We start from the raw sequence: 17,556 nt of genomic DNA on the forward strand, positions 1-17,556 counted from the left end.
CTAAAATTTTGTAAAATTTTGGATACATTTTCAATTTTCAAACTTTTTCTGCTTTACAGATAGTCTTACCGCCCTTTTACTTAATAACTAACACAATTTCAAATTTTTCCCAAAATTTTTTAAATTCTATTTTATTAGGGACCAATTCAGTTTTGAAGTGACTTTGAGGGGCCCATATAATAGATAACCCCCATAAATGAACCAATTTTCGAAACTGCACCTCTCACATTATTCAAAACTGCATTTACTTTGTTAACCCTTTATGTAGGTGAAATGTAATTATTTTTTTACAGATTTTTCCATATTAATCCATTTTTATGCAATACAGCAAGGGTTAACAGCAAAACAAACCACAATATTTATTACGCTTACTGTGTATTTTGTATAAATATCTAATATGTGGCCCTAGTGTGCCACTCAACTCAAACAATGCCCTCAGAAATAAAGGAGCACCTAGAGGATTTTAGAGCCTTGTAAATTTTATTAGAATGTTTTTCAGTCGCCATGGAGTAGAGTGGAAACCACCAATAAGAGACTCCATTTCGTAAACCTAAGCCTTCCAGGCATTTATCTAGGGATTAGTGTTGATCGAGCACCGTAGTTCTCGGGTGCTCAGGCCGAATACATCGGGATGTTCGGGATGTTCGAGTATAATGGAAGTCAATGGGAGAACCCGAGCATTAAACCAGGTCCCCCCTGCTCTGAAGAGGGGAGGGTGCCTGGTTCATAGGAAAATGTCAGAAATTGATGGAAACACACCGAAATGGTTCTGTAACAGCATGGGGAGGATGTATGGATGCATCTTGGACTCCCAGGTCGCTGCTGGAAACAATGTTGTCCGAATAGTATGCCACTTTTACAGACTGACAATAATACTCACAAAATCGAAGAAAAAATTGATTTTAGAGGAAAAATTGATAGGAAACATTCTTTCCTGTATATTTACTTGTGTATAAAGTGCAAGTGCTGCCAGGAAGAGGCACTCCAATACAACCTGTATATCACATAAAGAAGGGCCTCATTCACATGAGGGACTCCCTTACACTCATAAAGCCTATGCACTAAGTGAAAGGCCTGCCAAAAATTACAATGAACCGGCACTACAATACACCCTTTGTTACACATAAAGGAGGGCATCGGGGCGTGGCCTGGCTATGGAAGAGTAGAGACGCATCTTACCTCGGCTCCCGCCTCTGGATCATCTAAGAGACCTTTTCCTATATCTCCAACATCGCTATACCCCTCAAAATGGTGGCAAGAAAAAAGAAAAGTCTACAGGCGACCCTCAGCCAGTCAGAGTTCAGGGCATTGAGAGATTCCCCAGCGTGGGTCCGCAACACTCACCTCCCGCACCATCTTCCTGTGAGTCCCTTACAGAAGAGCACACTCATTCAGAGACAGACACCGGGGATCCTGCCGGTCTGGATAGAGAAGTAGAGGTGTCATGTTCCGCAGAGCTGACAGAGAAGGTAACCGGGATGAGGCCAGTACAAGGGGCACTCGCGCCATCGCCATGCGGCCTGCTGCAGGAAGCGCGGGAAACCGCCATTACTTTTTCTGCTTCGGACCAACGGATCGTGGAGGAGTGTGAGAACTCTCCATTATATGAGCCCCTTATTTACAATCCACCAACAGACATGGCTTCCCCTGTACCTCTGCAGGGCAAAATAATTGCGACCCACGTTAATCTACAACCTGAGGAGTTTCAATCTACCTCCATAGAGCTGAAAGACCTTCATGCACGGATCTCTTCCATGCCTACCAAGGACGATATGGAATCATATATCTCCAGATTAGAGAAAGTGTACAGGGCGGATGTCAACAATATTAAAACAGAAATGCTCTCTCTGGGAGAAAAAGTATCAGAGATAGAGCAAGCTGTGGTGGCTATGGCTACTAAACAAGATGCACAGGACTCTGTTTCAAAAGCTCACACGTTCCAGATTCAATACCTAGCTGACATGCTAGATGATATGGAAAATAGAGGAAGGCAGAATAATGTTAGAGTGAGGGGTCTTCCTGAAACAGTGGCTCCTAAAGACCTGGATACCACTCTACATTCCATTTTCAATACTCTCCTGGGAGTCCCCCAAGATACACCCTTAGAGCTTGACAGGGCACATCGCACATTGGGACCAAAAACTAATGATCCTGACAGAACAAGGGACGTCATATGCCGGGTACATCACTATAAAAAGAAAGCGATCATCATGCAAAAGCTAGGGAGGCTGATCTTTCGCGCTTCACATTACTGAAAAGAAAAGCCCTGCACCTGTCACGAGGGTGTCAAGAACCACGCCTGACTCCGTTATACCCGGGGTCAGGAAGTCGCAGCGGTTGGCTGCGCGCTCTATGTAAGATAGGGCTGTTTCCTTATGGTAGCTTTCTGGGTTTGCTTTGCAAACCCTTTTGGCTCACTCAGGGATCCGTAGCTCCTTCTCCTCAGCTGTTCCTTGTCCAGCACTCCCAACCTCCTTATATTCCCCTCCCCTCATGGTTGCCAGATATGGAGCTTCTCTGGTTGCCAGATATGGAGCTTCCTGCCTGGACATCTATTCTGACCCTCTGGAGCTGTGTTGCGTTCTCTGGTTGTTGGTCCAGAACGCTACCCTCCGGATCCCTGTTGGACCTTTGTGGTCTGCTGTGGTCGCCCACCTGGGTGTATGTGTTTGTCTGTATTGTCTGTCCTCTCCCTGGTGTTTCCCTCTTAGTGTCAGTGGTGTGGACTAGCGATCCCACCGGCCCGATCACTATCTAGGGCTCATTTTAGGGAAAGCCAGGGTTTAGGCATGTGATCGCCGCACGGGTGAGGAACCCGTCTAGGGACGTCAGGGCAGTCGGGTGCCAGCCGCAAGGTGAGTCAGGGGTCACCACCTTACCCTCTCCCTTGGGCAGGGCTTTCCCTTTTCCCTCCCTGTGCGTGACGCTGGTCATTACACTTTCTCTAAGAAGCACAGAGTGCTACTTGTTGCTATCAATGGCCTATGACCGGTATGTGGCTATATGCAGCCCCTTATGTTACACTAATATCATGCATCCTGCTTTGTGCATTAGGATGACAACTACCTCTTGGGTTGGAGGCATAATAAACTCACTAATAAACACAGTGTATACATTACAACTACCTTTTTGTGGGGCGAATGTAGTGAAAATGTTTTTCTGTGAGGTGCCCAAATTGCTAGAGCTGGCTTGTGCAGATACATCTTTTAATAAGACTGTCCTTTTCTTCTGTGCTTTAGTGATTGTGATATTCCCATTTTATGTCATTTTAATTACATATGTCAATATAATTTCCAGCATAATGAAGATTCGTAAAACTACCGGGAGAAGAAAAGCCTTTTCCACTTGTGCGTCACATGTTATTGTGGTGGCCTTATTTTATGGCACTGCTTTCTTTATCTATTGAAGACCTGGGAGGATTCATGTCTCGAGCTATGACATAATGGCTACCTTGTTCTACAGTGTTATAACCCCAATGCTAAATCCTCTGATTTACACTTTAAGAAACAAAGATGTAAAATTAGCGCTGAAAGAAACCACAGGAAAGAAGATTGTGTTATGGCACAAGTGATGATTTCATCATATCTGTCCGGTCAACAACCACTTTGACAAGGATCTAATTGTAATTGCTAGATGACTTAGTGACAGTACTGCCAAAACAGGCAGGTTTTGTGGGGTGTTCCTGATAAGCAGTGGTTAGTATCTACCAAAAGTAGGATTTGATTTTATTTTTAAAAAAAAAACACACACACACAAACGGCAGCCCTGTGCTACATTTTTGGCATTTTGTGGAACATACTTTAACAAGTATTGTGTTTTTATTGTGTCAGACTGTGTAGGGCACAACATAGTCTTAAGAATAATTCTTACTAATAGATGTTACAGATTTGTCATTACATGTCAAATTCAAGATTAATGTTAGGTCATCTTTAAAAAGAACTTGTCCTCATAAATGCAATGTAACCGGCAGGCAGATAGAGCAGGAGGAGCTGAGAAGACAGATATATAGCTATATGGGGAAAAATTCTGAAAAACTTGTAATTTATACATTGAAATCATTGTTAATTCTGAGCCCAGTTGTACAAGGAGGAGGTGTTATCAGTGACTGATAGTATTCACTATATACAGCGCATATATACAATGCATTTAGAAAGTCTTCAGAACGTTTCCATCTTTTCACAGTTTATGTTGCTGCTCTGTGCAAAAAATGTAATTAAATTAAAATTTAAGTTTGCTCCTATCAATCTGCACCTAGTACCGCATAATAATAAAAGCAAAACCGTAATTTTAGAAATTTTTGCAAGTTTATTTAAATGGATAAAATTTTAAATTTCACATGGAGTGTTCAGACCCTTTGCTATGACACTTGAAATTTAGTTCTTCGGGCCTCCAATTCCTTTTAATTATCTTTGAGATGTTTCTACATCTTGATTAAAGTCCTCCTGTTATAAATTCCGTTGATTGGACATTATTTGGAAAGACACTAGTGTTGATCAAGCACCAAAGTGCTCAGGTGCTCAAGTAGAACACTTTGGGATGCTCGGGTGCTCTACAAAGCACCCGAGCACAATGGAAATCAATGGAAGAACCCGAGCATTAAACCAGGCACCCCCTGCTCTGAAGAGGGGAGGGTGTCTGGTTCATAGGAAAAGGTCAGAAATTGATTGAAACACCACTGAAATGGTTCGGAAACAGCATGGGGAGGATGTCTGGATGCATCTTGTACTCCCAGGTCGCTGCTGGGAACGATGTTGTCCGAGTAGTACTCCACTTTTATAGACTGACAATAATACGCACCAAACCGAAGATAAAATCGATTTTAGCGGAAAAATTGTTAGGAAACATATTTTTCGCCCTATAAGACGCACCGGCCTATAAGACGCACGTAGGTTTTGGAGGAGGAAAATAAGAAAAAAAATGTTTTAACCAAAAGGTGTGCTTTTGGTGGGTTTTGGATTAATGGTGGTCTGTGCATGACACTATTATGGGGGATCTGTGGATGACGCACTGTCATGTGGGGGATCTGTGGATGGAACTGTTATGGGGGACCTGTGGATGGCACTGTTATGGGGGATCTGTGGATGGCACTGTTATGGGGGATCTGTGGATGGCACTGTTATGGGAGATCTGTGGATGGCACTGTTATGGGAGATCTGTGGATGGCACTGTTTATGGGAGATCTGTGGATGGCACTGTTTATGGGGGATCTGTGGATGGCACTGTTATGGGGTGGGGGATCTGTGGATGGCATTGTTATGGGGTGGGGGATCTGTGGATGACACTGCTATATGTCATCCACAGATCCCCCTCATAACAGTGTCCACCAATACACCGGGCCCCGCCGCTCACCGCAATATTTATAAACATTAATCCTTATCCTGTTAATAAGTTTAACTAAAGCTGCTCTCCCCTGTCCCCCTGTATCAGTACAGCACTTACGAACAAGCTTCCATAGCAGGCAGAGCGGACGGCAGCAGTAACGTCACTCACTGACGTTGCGCTCCTGCTCCGCCTGCTTCATTTATAAAGTGGGAGGAGCAGGCGCTCAACGTCAGTGAGTGACGTTACTGCTGCCGTCCGCTCTACCTGCTATGGAAGCTTGTTCGTAAGTGCTGTACTGATACAGGGGAACAGGGGAGAGCGCAGCTTTAGTTAAACTTATTAACAGGATATGGATTAATGTTTATAAATACTGCGATGAGCGGCGGGGCTCGGTGTAAGAGTACAGTTAGCGCACCGGGCCCCGCCCCTCATCTCTCCAGACTGCGATGTAAAATGGAAGCATTCGCCCCATAAGACGCAGGGGCATTTCCCCCCCACTTTTTTGGGGGGGGAAGTGTGTCTTATGGGGCGAAAAATACGGTATTTACTTGTATATAAAGTGCTGCCAAAAATTACAAGGAAGAGGCACTCCGATACAACCTGTATATCACATAAATGAGGGCCTCATTCACATTGTGGTACAATTGTTCAGGTAGTGGGACTCCTACACTCATAAAGCCTATGCACTAAGTGAAAGGCCGGCACTCCAATACACCCTTTATTACACATAAAGGAGGGCATCATACACACCCTTGAAAAATTATGATTGATGGCCTGATGGTGACCCTCAAAAACATTTGGAGCAAGGGCCTGCTGATGACCCTCAAAAACATTATGAGCAAGGGCCTGCTGGTGACCCTCTAAAACATTAGGGGTGAGGGTCTGCTGCTGAGCTGACCATCTAAAAAAATAGGGGTGAGGGTCTGCTGCTGAGCTGACCCTCTAAAATAGGCATGCTCAACCTGCGGCCCTCCAGCTGTTGTAAAACTACAACTCCCACAATGCCCTGCTGTAGCCCGATAGCTGTAGGCTGTTCGGGCATGCTGGGAGTTGTAGTTTTGCAACAGCTGGAGGGCCGCAGATTGAGCATGTCTGCTCTAAAACATTAAGGGCGAGGGCCTGCTGCTGATCTGACCATCTAAAAAATTAGGGGTGAGGGTCTGCTGCTGAGCTGACCATCTAAAAAATTAGGGGTGAGGGTCTGCTGCTGATCTGACCATCTAAAACATTAGGGGTGAGGGTCTGATGCTGATCTGACCTTCTAAAAAGATATGAGTGAGGGTCTGCTGCTGATCTGACCATCTAAAAAATTTGGGGTGAGGGTCTGATGCTGATCGGACCTTCTAAAACATTAGGGGTGAAGGTCTGCTGCTGAGCTAACCATCTAAAACATTATGGGCGAGGGCCTGCTGGTGACCCTCTAAAACATTAGGGGTGAGGGTCTGCTGCTGAGCTGACCCTCTAAAACATTAGGGGTGAGGGTCTGCTGCTGAGCTGACCCTCTAAAACATTAGTAGCGAGGGCAGCCTAATAAGCATGTTGATATGATGGAGGAGGAGTATGAGAAAAGGAAGATTGAACCATATACCCTTTTTTCTGGTGGAAGGGGTGCATGGGAATACAGTGTATTCAATACACCATAAAAGCCAAATTTAAAGTGCCTTTATGTTCAGCCGCTTTCCTCTGGTGGAGTAGAGAAGTTGCAGTGACCAGGAACGGGGTACGCTGACGCCACTTTAATGCAGTGGCAGGGTCAGATGGATAATACTCTGTATTTGTCATGATGCCAATTGCAGCGTGCGCAGGGTACTATCCCAGGGCCCTTCCAAAGTGTTATAATGCATGTCCCAGATTAGGAATGCCAGAGTGGTGTAATGGCCTATAATGTCTCTGTAGGATAGTGATAATTGTGTCAACGGTGTCTCCTACCTGGGTACGGCTGGACTCCTGGCACCTGGCCCTTTTGCAATAAATTTGAGTGTAGTGATAGTAGGAGTAATAGAGGAATTTTGTGGAAGAAATTATGTCCAGACCTTTAGATGAAGTTCAAACGTTGCTTTGCTTGAAATGACTTGCATCCAAGCAGTATACAGCTTTGGTCTCTTGTCTTAGCAGGTTTCAGCAATCGTTGGCAGGAATAAATACTTCTGCTTTAAATTTGGAGCTTGCAGGATGGGTCGTCTGCTTGGTAGCTCTGTAATTGTGACAGAAATTAATCTTCTGTACTTTTTTGTAACTTCTGCTGAATGGGGACAGACTAGCTGAGGAGGAATAGCTTCTTCTAGGTCTCTGGACTTAACTCACAGATGGATTCTCAGGGGATGCTTTCTTCCTGGAACTCTGGAGGTTGTAGTTTCTGCTTCTTCGTCCAGCTGAGGCTGAAGGTGCTCAGACTGGGAATATGATCAAGTCTCAGCCGAGACAAGATCATTGCTGTCTTCCCTATGCAGGGGTTCTCCTAAATGCTATCACGCAGCCTTCCCCAACAGGGGTGGCTGGCACACTGACTCGAACTTCCTTCTCCACCCATGCTGCAGGATGTGGGAACAGCCCACTTCGCTCACAGAGGGGGAGCTAAGCTGGAACAATTGTAATTAACATGGTTTTAGATGCATATTTGTGAAGACCATAAGCAAAATCCCATCAGATGAGAGTGTGAAAGCTCTTAGACGATAGTAGCGGGGTAGAGGCATGTAGTAACACAACTCTGGAATGTTACATTCCCCCTTAGAGTTAAGCCGCCCTCGGCTTATGCTTAGGATAAGAGGAATTGAGCTCTGGGGTACCCAAATAAATACAGAGTGCTGCATGAGATACACAAAAAGACATACAAAGACAAACATAAAATGGCTACCCGAAGGTTCCTGCCTGCATGAGTAGGGTGTCCTAATTAACAGTTTCCCTCTCGGTATACCCAGTGAACCAACGGTCTGCACTAAACAATCTCTACTGATTAACTTTGAAGTGTTCTGAGCTCCGAAAACACCAAAGAAAGCATGGGGGTGTCTTTACTCTGTAATCCCACCATTGTGTAATGAAATGCCCGCAAATGGAAGTGTGGCTTTATCCTGTATTCCCTTCCCTGCACTAAAGTCAAAATTAAGGCTTATAGCACGATCACTATGGTGACTAAGGGTAGCAAAATGGCTCTAAGGTGGAGGCGCCATTCCTTAGGCAAAGGCACAGAAGGGGGAAGTATCAGCTTCTCCAAACGCTTCTAGCAGTCACAAGAGGAGGGTATAATAATCCCATGAAACTCCTGGAAGACATACCAGGATGGGGGGTGTAGTAGTCCCATTACCAATCCTGGCACATATAACAAACAGGAAGGAGGGGTATATGACTCCCCTAGCCATTCCTGAAGCAGCAGGGTTACCCTTGTAGTTTCTGGACCTGCCTGGGACTTACCACTTGTCTTACTCGTGCACCACGAGTAGGCCATTAGTATTAACGTCCGCAGCGGAAGTCCGTATAAAGAGAACAGAGCTATAAAGCAAGGTGACACAGAAGTAAGGTGCTACTGATCTGGCAAAGGTTAAGTGCATTTTCACAAAACATGCATAAATTCACATTGCTGCACCTAGAAAAGAATACACACAATGGGCATAAGTACTTGAACGTTGCTACACCTGTAAACATTTAAGTAAAATTAATGCAAGATTAGAACAGTATAAGTCACAAAGAGCTCAGGTACACGTTTGAGTCTTTTCTTTGGGTGATGGCTTGTAACGTTGCGCTGTAAAGATGTTGGGAAACACAGTGCAAATACACTCACCTAAAGAATTATTAGGAACACCATACTAATACGGTGTTGGACCCCCTTTTGCCTTCAGAACTGCCTTAATTCTACGTGGCATTGATTCAACAAGGTGCTGATAGCATTCTTTAGAAATGTTGGCCCATATTGATAGGATAGCATCTTGCAGTTGATGGAGATTTGAGGAATGCACATCCAGGGCACGAAGCTCCCGTTCCACCACATCCCAAAGATGCTCTATTGGGTTGAGATCTGGTGACTGTGGGGGCCATTTTAGTACAGTGAACTCATTGTCATGTTCAAGAAACCAATTTGAAATGATTCGAGCTTTGTGACATGGTGCATTATCCTGCTGGAAGTAGCCATCAGAGGATGGATACATGTTCTCATTCTGTTTACGCCAAATTCGAACTCTACCATTTGAATGTCTCAACAGAAATCGAGACTCATCAGACCAGGCAACATTTTTCCAGTCTTCAACAGTCCAATTTTGGTGAGCTTGTGCAAATTGTAGCCTCTTTTTCCTATTTGTAGTGGAGATGAGTAGTACCCGGTGGGGTCTTCTGCTGTTGTAGCCCATCCGCCTCAAGGTTGTGCGTGTTGTGGCTTCACAAATGCTTTGCTGCATACCTCGGTTGTAACGAGTGGTTATTTCAGTCAACGTTGCTCTTCTATCAGCTTGAATCAGTCGGCCCATTCTCCTCTGACCTCTAGCATCCACAAGGCATTTTTGCCCACAGGACTGCCGCATACTGGATGTTATTCCCTTTTCACACCATTCTTTGTAAACCCTAGAAATGGTTGTGCGTGAAAATCCCAGTAACTGAGCAGATTGTGAAATACTCAGACCGGCCCGTCTGGCACCAACAACCATGCCACGCTCAAAATGGCTTAAATCACCTTTCTTTCCCATTCTGACATTCAGTTTGGAGTTCAGGAGATTGTCTTGACCAGGACCACCCCCCTAAATGCATTGAAGCAACTGCCATGTGATTGGTTGACTAGATAATTGCATTAATGAGAAATAGAACAGGTGTTCCTAATAATCCTTTAGGTGAGTGTATATTATGCATTTATTAGTGCAATCAATATTCAATAATACACTCAAATATGACTGAAGTCCTTTTTCTTGAAGTGCTTTAAAGCCGAAATCCTCTGGAAACAAAACAAAAGTCACTTGTAATCCAATAGGAGGTATATTTGTAATCCAAGGAACAGTATAAAATATTATATAAAAACACATATGAAATAGCAGCATGATGAAAACCATAGTTCCATGAGGCTCTCAAGTAACCTGAGAAAGGGGATAAAACAATACGCAACCTGGGGTGTAAACAGTTATTGAAGATGGGGGGAGTCCTTACAAACCATGTCCATCCTGATGAAGAGCAAACAAAGGCAACACACACGGAACAAATGGCCAACAAGTGCAGTCCATTTTGTGGCTCCCAGTAGTTCTTTATTTTAAGGTAAAGAAGGCATTTAAAGAAGGACTTGCACATCCTCCTCACTGCTTGAACTGCTGAATCTCATTAGGGGGCGCTCCTGTCTTTGGTAGCTCAATTTGGCAGCAGTAGTGGTGCGCCACTGCCCTCTTGTGGTATCTTTTGGATTTGGCTGAGCAGTCAGCCTGGTGAATGCTGCAGTGACCTGCTGCAAGCCGGAATTCCTAGCCAGTACAGAGGTGGGCAAACCATCTGGCTGAAGGGGTTCTGGTAGTTCAACCAGGTGAGACTGTGGAAGCTTCCACTGTAGAACATAAGGTTGCACCCTGGGATTAAAAGTTAGGACAGAGTAATTAATCTGACCCACCTGTAGTGTTGGGGGTGCAGCCAGGTCAGGGATAAGGGGCTCTGGCACAGGTTGGGCCCGTTCCCTAAAATGCAATTGTCCATCTAGGGTCTCTTGTAAGCACCGGACTCTCCCTGCAGAGCTTGGGTCTTCCTGCCAAGTCTCTGGGGTAGAAGCAAGGGTTAATGGTTTGGCCAGAAGGGTCACTCCTGCGGCAAAGCGGCCTTGTACGGACCGCATCGGGGTATATTCTACCTGATCCCCGACATAGAGATTGTGGCGGGCCTGCGGCAGATAGTTCTGCTTGACTAAGCGGCGGCCTACGAATAACTCGGCTCCTGAATAATTGTCCTGCAGGAAACCCACTCCTCTCTCCACGGAAAACCACACCACCATTCCGGTGCGCCGGGCGAGTTTAGGATCGCTGGGCTGGGGGTCATCCAGGACTTGCTTCACCCATTCTTCTGCTGCCGTTTTATATTCCCACTGACTTTGGGCATGGCTAGTGATTTCGAAGGGGACCTCGGGATTGAGTTGACTGGGCCTGGGTTTAGTCCTGCTGGGCGGCGGAGTGGGAACTCCAGCCGCCTCTGTCGCACCAGCGGGCGTGCGGAGCGAAGCTTCTCTAGGCCTAGTAGAGGTGTTGGGTACCACCGGGCGCAGTGCAGGGGCAGCTACTACCCGATGTCGCGACCGGGAAGACGATTCCGGTGCCTCCTGGTCATTGTAGGCGGTCGTGGCTGTCTTCAGATCGGCGGTCAACTCCTCCGAGGAGACGCAGCTGATTGCTGGGCTGGGACGTCGGTCGCTGCTGATGCCGACAGAGCACTTGACGGTGATGAGTAGGCTTGTGGCGGCCTCCGCAGGAGCAGGCTTGAGAGTGGTGGCCATCTTGGAGGACGTCTGGTCTGGTGGTTCAGCTGTCGCGAGGGATTACAGCCTCTGGGGTCTGGACTGCTGGATGGACGTCATCTTCCGAGAACGGTTCAAGAACGGCAGCTATCTTTAGATTAGCGGCGTCAGCCGCCTCACCACCAGTCAAGGAATCCACAGCCTCCGGGGACACTCCGAAGGTGCTGGGGCCAGCTCTCCTCACAAGTTGGGAGACCCGGATCTCCGGTGGGTGAGTCACATAAACTGGTTCTTCTCGCACATACATTTGGTCCCACTTAGGTTTTGGGAACGCTATCTTCCTCGGCTCCTCAGTTAGGATGAATGCAGGAAGTGAGGGTGGAGCCCATGGGGAGGAGACTTCTCTCCCCTGGCTTACATTACAAAGTTCTTGGTGGGCAGGCTTTAGTTTTCCAGCTTCTAGGAGGGCGTGGTCATCATTTTCACGCTCCTGAGCGGGCATTACAAAAACGTGGCGGATTAACCCCTGAAGTGCTGGTGCGCACGTTTTAGCGCTTTCTGGCACCGCAATAAAGTCAATAAAGTAAATTTTCAGGGTTTTAACAGTTTTTAGGCCTTGTAGCAATGTTAGACGCACAATCCAATTCTGTTGTAGCAGGGATAGGCACACAATCCGATCATGTTTGGCACACATTTTGATCCTGTTCGGGACACAACTTATGCAGTGACCAGGAACAGGGAATGCTGACGCCACTTTAATGCAGTGGCAGGGTCAGGTGGATAATAGTCTGTATTTGTTCTGACGCTAATTGCAGCGTGCGCAGGGTACTATCCCAGGGCCCTTCCAAGGTGTTAGAAAGCACGTCCAAGATTAGGAATGCCAGAGTGGTGTAATGTCTCTGTAGGATAGTGATAATTGTGTCAACGGTGTCTCCTACCTGGGTACGGCTGAACTGCTGGCTCCTGGCTCACTTGCAATAAATTTGAGTGCAGTGATAGTAGGAGTAATAGAGGAATTTTGTGGAAGAAATGATGTTCAGACCTTTAGATGAAGTTCAAACGTTGCTTTACTTGAAATAACTTGCATCCAAGCAGTATACAGCTTTGGTCTCTTGTCCCAGCAGGTTTTGGCAATGGTTGGCAGAAATAAATACTTCTGCACTTGAAAGGTGAGCTTGCAGGATAATTCATCTGCTAGAAAACTTTGTAACTGTGGCAGGGATTAATCTTCTGCATCTTTCTGTACTTCTGTTGTATGGGGACAGACTAGCTGAGGAGAAAATGGCTTCTCCTAAGTCCCTGGACTTACTCTCAGATGGTTTCTCAGGGAATGCTTGCGAAGGTCCAGGTGCGTGGCGGGAGGCATCCAGGCCTGCGTCTTGGACAGGGGATTGCCCAGCACATAACACAGGGGAAGAGGAGGCAGTGGTGTGACCCGCAGACACTGGTTGTGGACCCAGGTGTTCGGCCCACCTATTAGGGTGCTTTGATGCCATGTGGCGGATCATGCTGGTGGTGGTGAGGTTGCTAGTGTTCACGCCCCTGCTCATTTTGGTACGGCACAGGTTTCAAATGACAATTCTTTTATCGTCCGCACTTTCCTCATAAAAGCGCCAGACTGCAGAACACCTAGCCTGTCTCACCTGTGACAGGTGTTAGAATGTCTGAAAGACTGACTGCACATAAGTGATCTGACAGCCTCTTTTGGTTTCACTTTGTCTGTGTGTTGCTAATATGTCCAAACTTCTTGTTCAGCTGTGGATCATGTGACCTTTACCTCTCCCTATTTAGTCTGACTTTACCCATCACTCTTGCTCTGGATAGGTTCATTTGGTTTTGGAAGAGCTGGAGTGTGGTTCTTGTTGAAGTCCTGTTCACCCATCATCCTCAGAAGTTAAGTGTTCCGCTTGGCTTGTTGTGTTTTGTACCCCCCGGTTGTTTACTAGGCCTCAGCGAGACGCTGGTTCCTTCACCAGGGAAGGAACGGGTTGTTTCTGCACTGTCATTACCTTTAGGGCATCTAAGGGTCACCAGGGTTTTCTAGGTTCCTGTGTATGGGCATCTCTACCATCGAGAGGTGCCCATACAGATAGGAGTAAGGGCCAGGAGCAGGGTTTTATAGGTGGTGACCCTTTTCCCAGTCCTGCCCTGAACCGAAGGTGGCTCTCCCGGACAGGTTTTCCTGGGGGTAGTGACAATTTCATCTGGTTCAGGGAGTCATGTAAATTATCATTTAGGCTGCATCCATACTCTTCTGGGGATGAGTGTCAACGTGTGGGTATGATTATTTTGCTGCTTAAAGAGGACGCCCAATCTTGGGCTTTTTCTCTGCCGACCGGATCACCATCCCTCCGGTGGGTAGATGATTTCTTTAGAGCCTTGGGTCTTATCTACCATGACCCAGATTAGATCTCTCAGGCCGAGACCAAGTTACGGGGTTTATGGCAGGGAGAACTTTCCTCTGAGACCTATTGCTCTGAATTTAGAAGATGGGCTACCAATACAGAGTGGAACAATCCTGCTCTCCGTAGCCAATTCTGTCAGGGTCTCTCTGAGAGACTGCAGGACGCGTTGGCTTTTCATGAAAATCCTGAGCCATTGGAAGCAGCTATGTCCCTTCCTGTACGTCTTGATAGACACCTGAGGGAGAAATCTAGGGGTCCTCACCTTCAGGACTACTGTCCAACAAGGGTACTGCTTCCTTTGACACTTATGGTGGAGAGACACTGGTGGTTGTGCCTTGTGATGAGCCTATGCAGTTAGGAGGTGCTACTCATGGAACTACTGGCAAAAGCTTGGGTCATGTGAAAGGAGTCTGCTTTTGTTGTGGCAAGAAGGGACATTTTGTGAATGTATAAACAAATAGAAAAATATGTTTAACCCCTTAAGTACTGGGCTCATTTTCACCTTCAGGACCAGGCCATTTTTTGCAAATCTGACCAGTGTCACTTTATGTGGTGATACCTATAAAACGCTTTGACTTATCCAGGCCATTCTGAGATTGTTTTTTTGTCACATATTGTACTTCATGACACTGGTAAAATGGAGTCAAAAAAATTCATTTTTATTTATAAAAAAATACCAAATTTTCCAAAAATTTTAAATAATTAGCAAATTTCCAAGTTTCAATTTCTCTACTTCTATAATACATATTAATACCTACAAAAATAGTTATTACTTTACATTTCCAGTATGTCTACTTCATGTTAGGATCATTTTGGGAATGACATTTTATTTTTGGGGGACGTTACAAGGCTTAGATGTTTAGAAGTAAAGTTTGAAATTTCTCATAAATTTTCAAAAAACAACTTTTTAAGGACCAGTTCAGGTCTGAAGTCACTTTGTGAGGCTTACATAATAGAAACCACCCAAAAATGACCCCATTCTAGAAACTACACCCCTCAAGGTATTCAGAACTGATTTTACAAACGTTGTTAACCCTTTAGGTGTTCCACAAGAATTAATGGAAAATACAGATACAATTTAAAAATGTCACATTTTTGGCAGATTTTCCATTTTAATATTTTTTTTCCAGTTACAAAGCAAGGGTTAACAGCCAAACAAAACTCAATATTCATGGCCCTGATTCTGTAGTTTTCAGAAACACCCCATATGTGGTCGTAAACTGTTGTACGGGCACACAGCAGGGCGCAGAAGGAAAGGAATGCCATACGGTTTCTGGAAGGCACATTTTGCTAGACTGGTTTTTTGACACGATGTCCCATTTGAAGCCCCCCTGATGCACCCCTAGAGTAGAAATTCCATAAAAGTGACCCCATCTAAGAAACTGCACCCCTCAAGATATTCAAAACTGATTTTACAAACGTCGTTAACCCTTTAGGTGTTCCACAAGAATTAATGGAAAATAGAGATACAATTTCAAAATTTCACTTTTTTGGCAGATTTTCCATTTTAATATTTGACTATTAGACTATATTAGACTGGTTTTTTGACACTATGTCCCATTTGAAGCCCCCCTGATGCACCCCTAGAGTAGAAACTCCAAAAAAGTGACCCCATTTTAGAAACTACGGGATAGGGTGGAAGTTTTGTTGGTACTAGTTTAGGGTACATATGATTTTTGGTTGCTCTATAATACACTTTTTGTGAGGCAAGGTAACAAGAAATAGCTGTTTTGGCACAGTTTTTTTTTTTTGTTATTTACAACATTCATCTGACAGGTTAGATCATGTGGTATTTTTATAGAGCATGTTGTCACAGATGCGGCGATACCTAATATGCATACAATTTTTTTATTTATGTAAGTTTTACAAAATGATTTATTTTTTTGAACAAAAAAAATAATGTTTTAGTGTCTCCATAGTCTGAGAGCCATAGTTTTTTTTTCAGTTTTTGGGCGATTATCTTAGGTAGGGTCTCATTTTTTTGCAGGATGAGATGACGGTTTGATTGGCACTATTTTGGGGAGCATATGACTTTTTGATTGCTTGTTATTACACTTTTTGTAATATAAGATGACAAAAATGGCTTTTTTATACCCTTTTTATTTTTTTACGGTGTTCCCCTGAGGGGTTAGGTCATGTGATATTTTTATAGAGCCGGTCGATACGGACGTGGCGATACCTAATATGTATACTTTTTTTTATTTATGTAAGTTTTACACAATGATTTCATTTTTGAAACAAAAAATATCATGTTTTAGTGTTTTCATAGTCTGAGAGCCATAGTTTTTTCAGTTTTTGTGCGATTATCTTGGGTAGGGTATGATTTTTGCGGGATGAGATGACAGTTTGATTGGCACTATTTTGGAGTGCATATCACTTTTTGATCACTTGCTATAACACTTTTTGTGATGTAAGGTGACAAAAAATGGTTTATTTAGCACAGTTTTTTTTTTTTTTTACAGTGTTCATCTGAGGGGTTAGGTCATGTGATATTTTTATAGAGCCGGTCGATATGGATGCAGCGATACCTAATATGTATACTTTTTATTTATTTATGTAAGTTTTACACAATAATATCATTTTTGAAACAAAAAAAAAATCATGTTTTAGTGTCTCCATATTCTGAGAGCCATAGTTTTTTCAGTTTTTTGGCGATTATCTTAGGTAGGGTCTCATTTTTTGCAGGATAAGATGACGGTTTGATTGGCACTATTTTGGGGTGCATATCACTTTTTGATCGCTTGCTATTACACTTTTTGTGATGTAAGATGACAAAAAATTGTTTATTTAGCACAGTTTTTATTTTTATTTTTTTACGGTGTTCACCTAACGGGTTAGGTCATGTGATATTTTTATAGAGCCGGTCGATACGGACGCGGCGATACCTAATATGTATACTTTTTTTTATTTCCGTAAGTTTTACACAATAACAGCTTTTTTAAAACAAAAAAGTGTCTCCATATTCTGAGCCATATTATTTATTTTTTTGGGCGATTGTCTCAGGTAGGTGCTCATGTTTTGCGGGATTAGGTGACGGTTAGATTGGTTCTATATTTGTGCGCGTACGCTTTTTTGATTGCTTGCTGTTGTACTTTTTGTGATGTAAGGTGACAAAAAAATTGTTTATTTAGCACAGTTTTTATTTCTTATTTTTTACGGTGTTCATCTGAGGGGTTAGGTCATGTGATATGTTTATAGAGCTGGCCGATACGGACGCGACGATACCTAATATGTCTATTTGTCTTTTCCCTATTTAACAATTTTTTTACTTTATTTTTGGAAAAGGACGCATTTTTTTTTTACTTGAAACTTTTAAATTTTTTTTGTAAAACTTTCATTTTATTAACTTTTTTTTACTTTATTATTTGTCCCACTCTGGGACTTCAACATTACAGGGTCTGATCCCTGTTACATGCAGCACGATACATC

The 17,556-nt window shown here is 44.1% G+C and overlaps 1 pseudogene; it reads left to right on the forward strand.

Moving 5' to 3' along the window:
• The first annotated feature begins 2,923 nt into the window (after positions 1-2,923).
• On the forward strand, positions 2,924-3,571 carry LOC120986658 (annotated as a pseudogene).
• Positions 3,572-17,556: the final 13,985 nt, after the last annotated feature.

Source organism: Bufo bufo, chromosome 1 (genome assembly GCF_905171765.1).
Source record: "Bufo bufo chromosome 1, aBufBuf1.1, whole genome shotgun sequence".
In the NCBI taxonomy this organism is placed as follows: domain Eukaryota; kingdom Metazoa; phylum Chordata; class Amphibia; order Anura; family Bufonidae; genus Bufo; species Bufo bufo.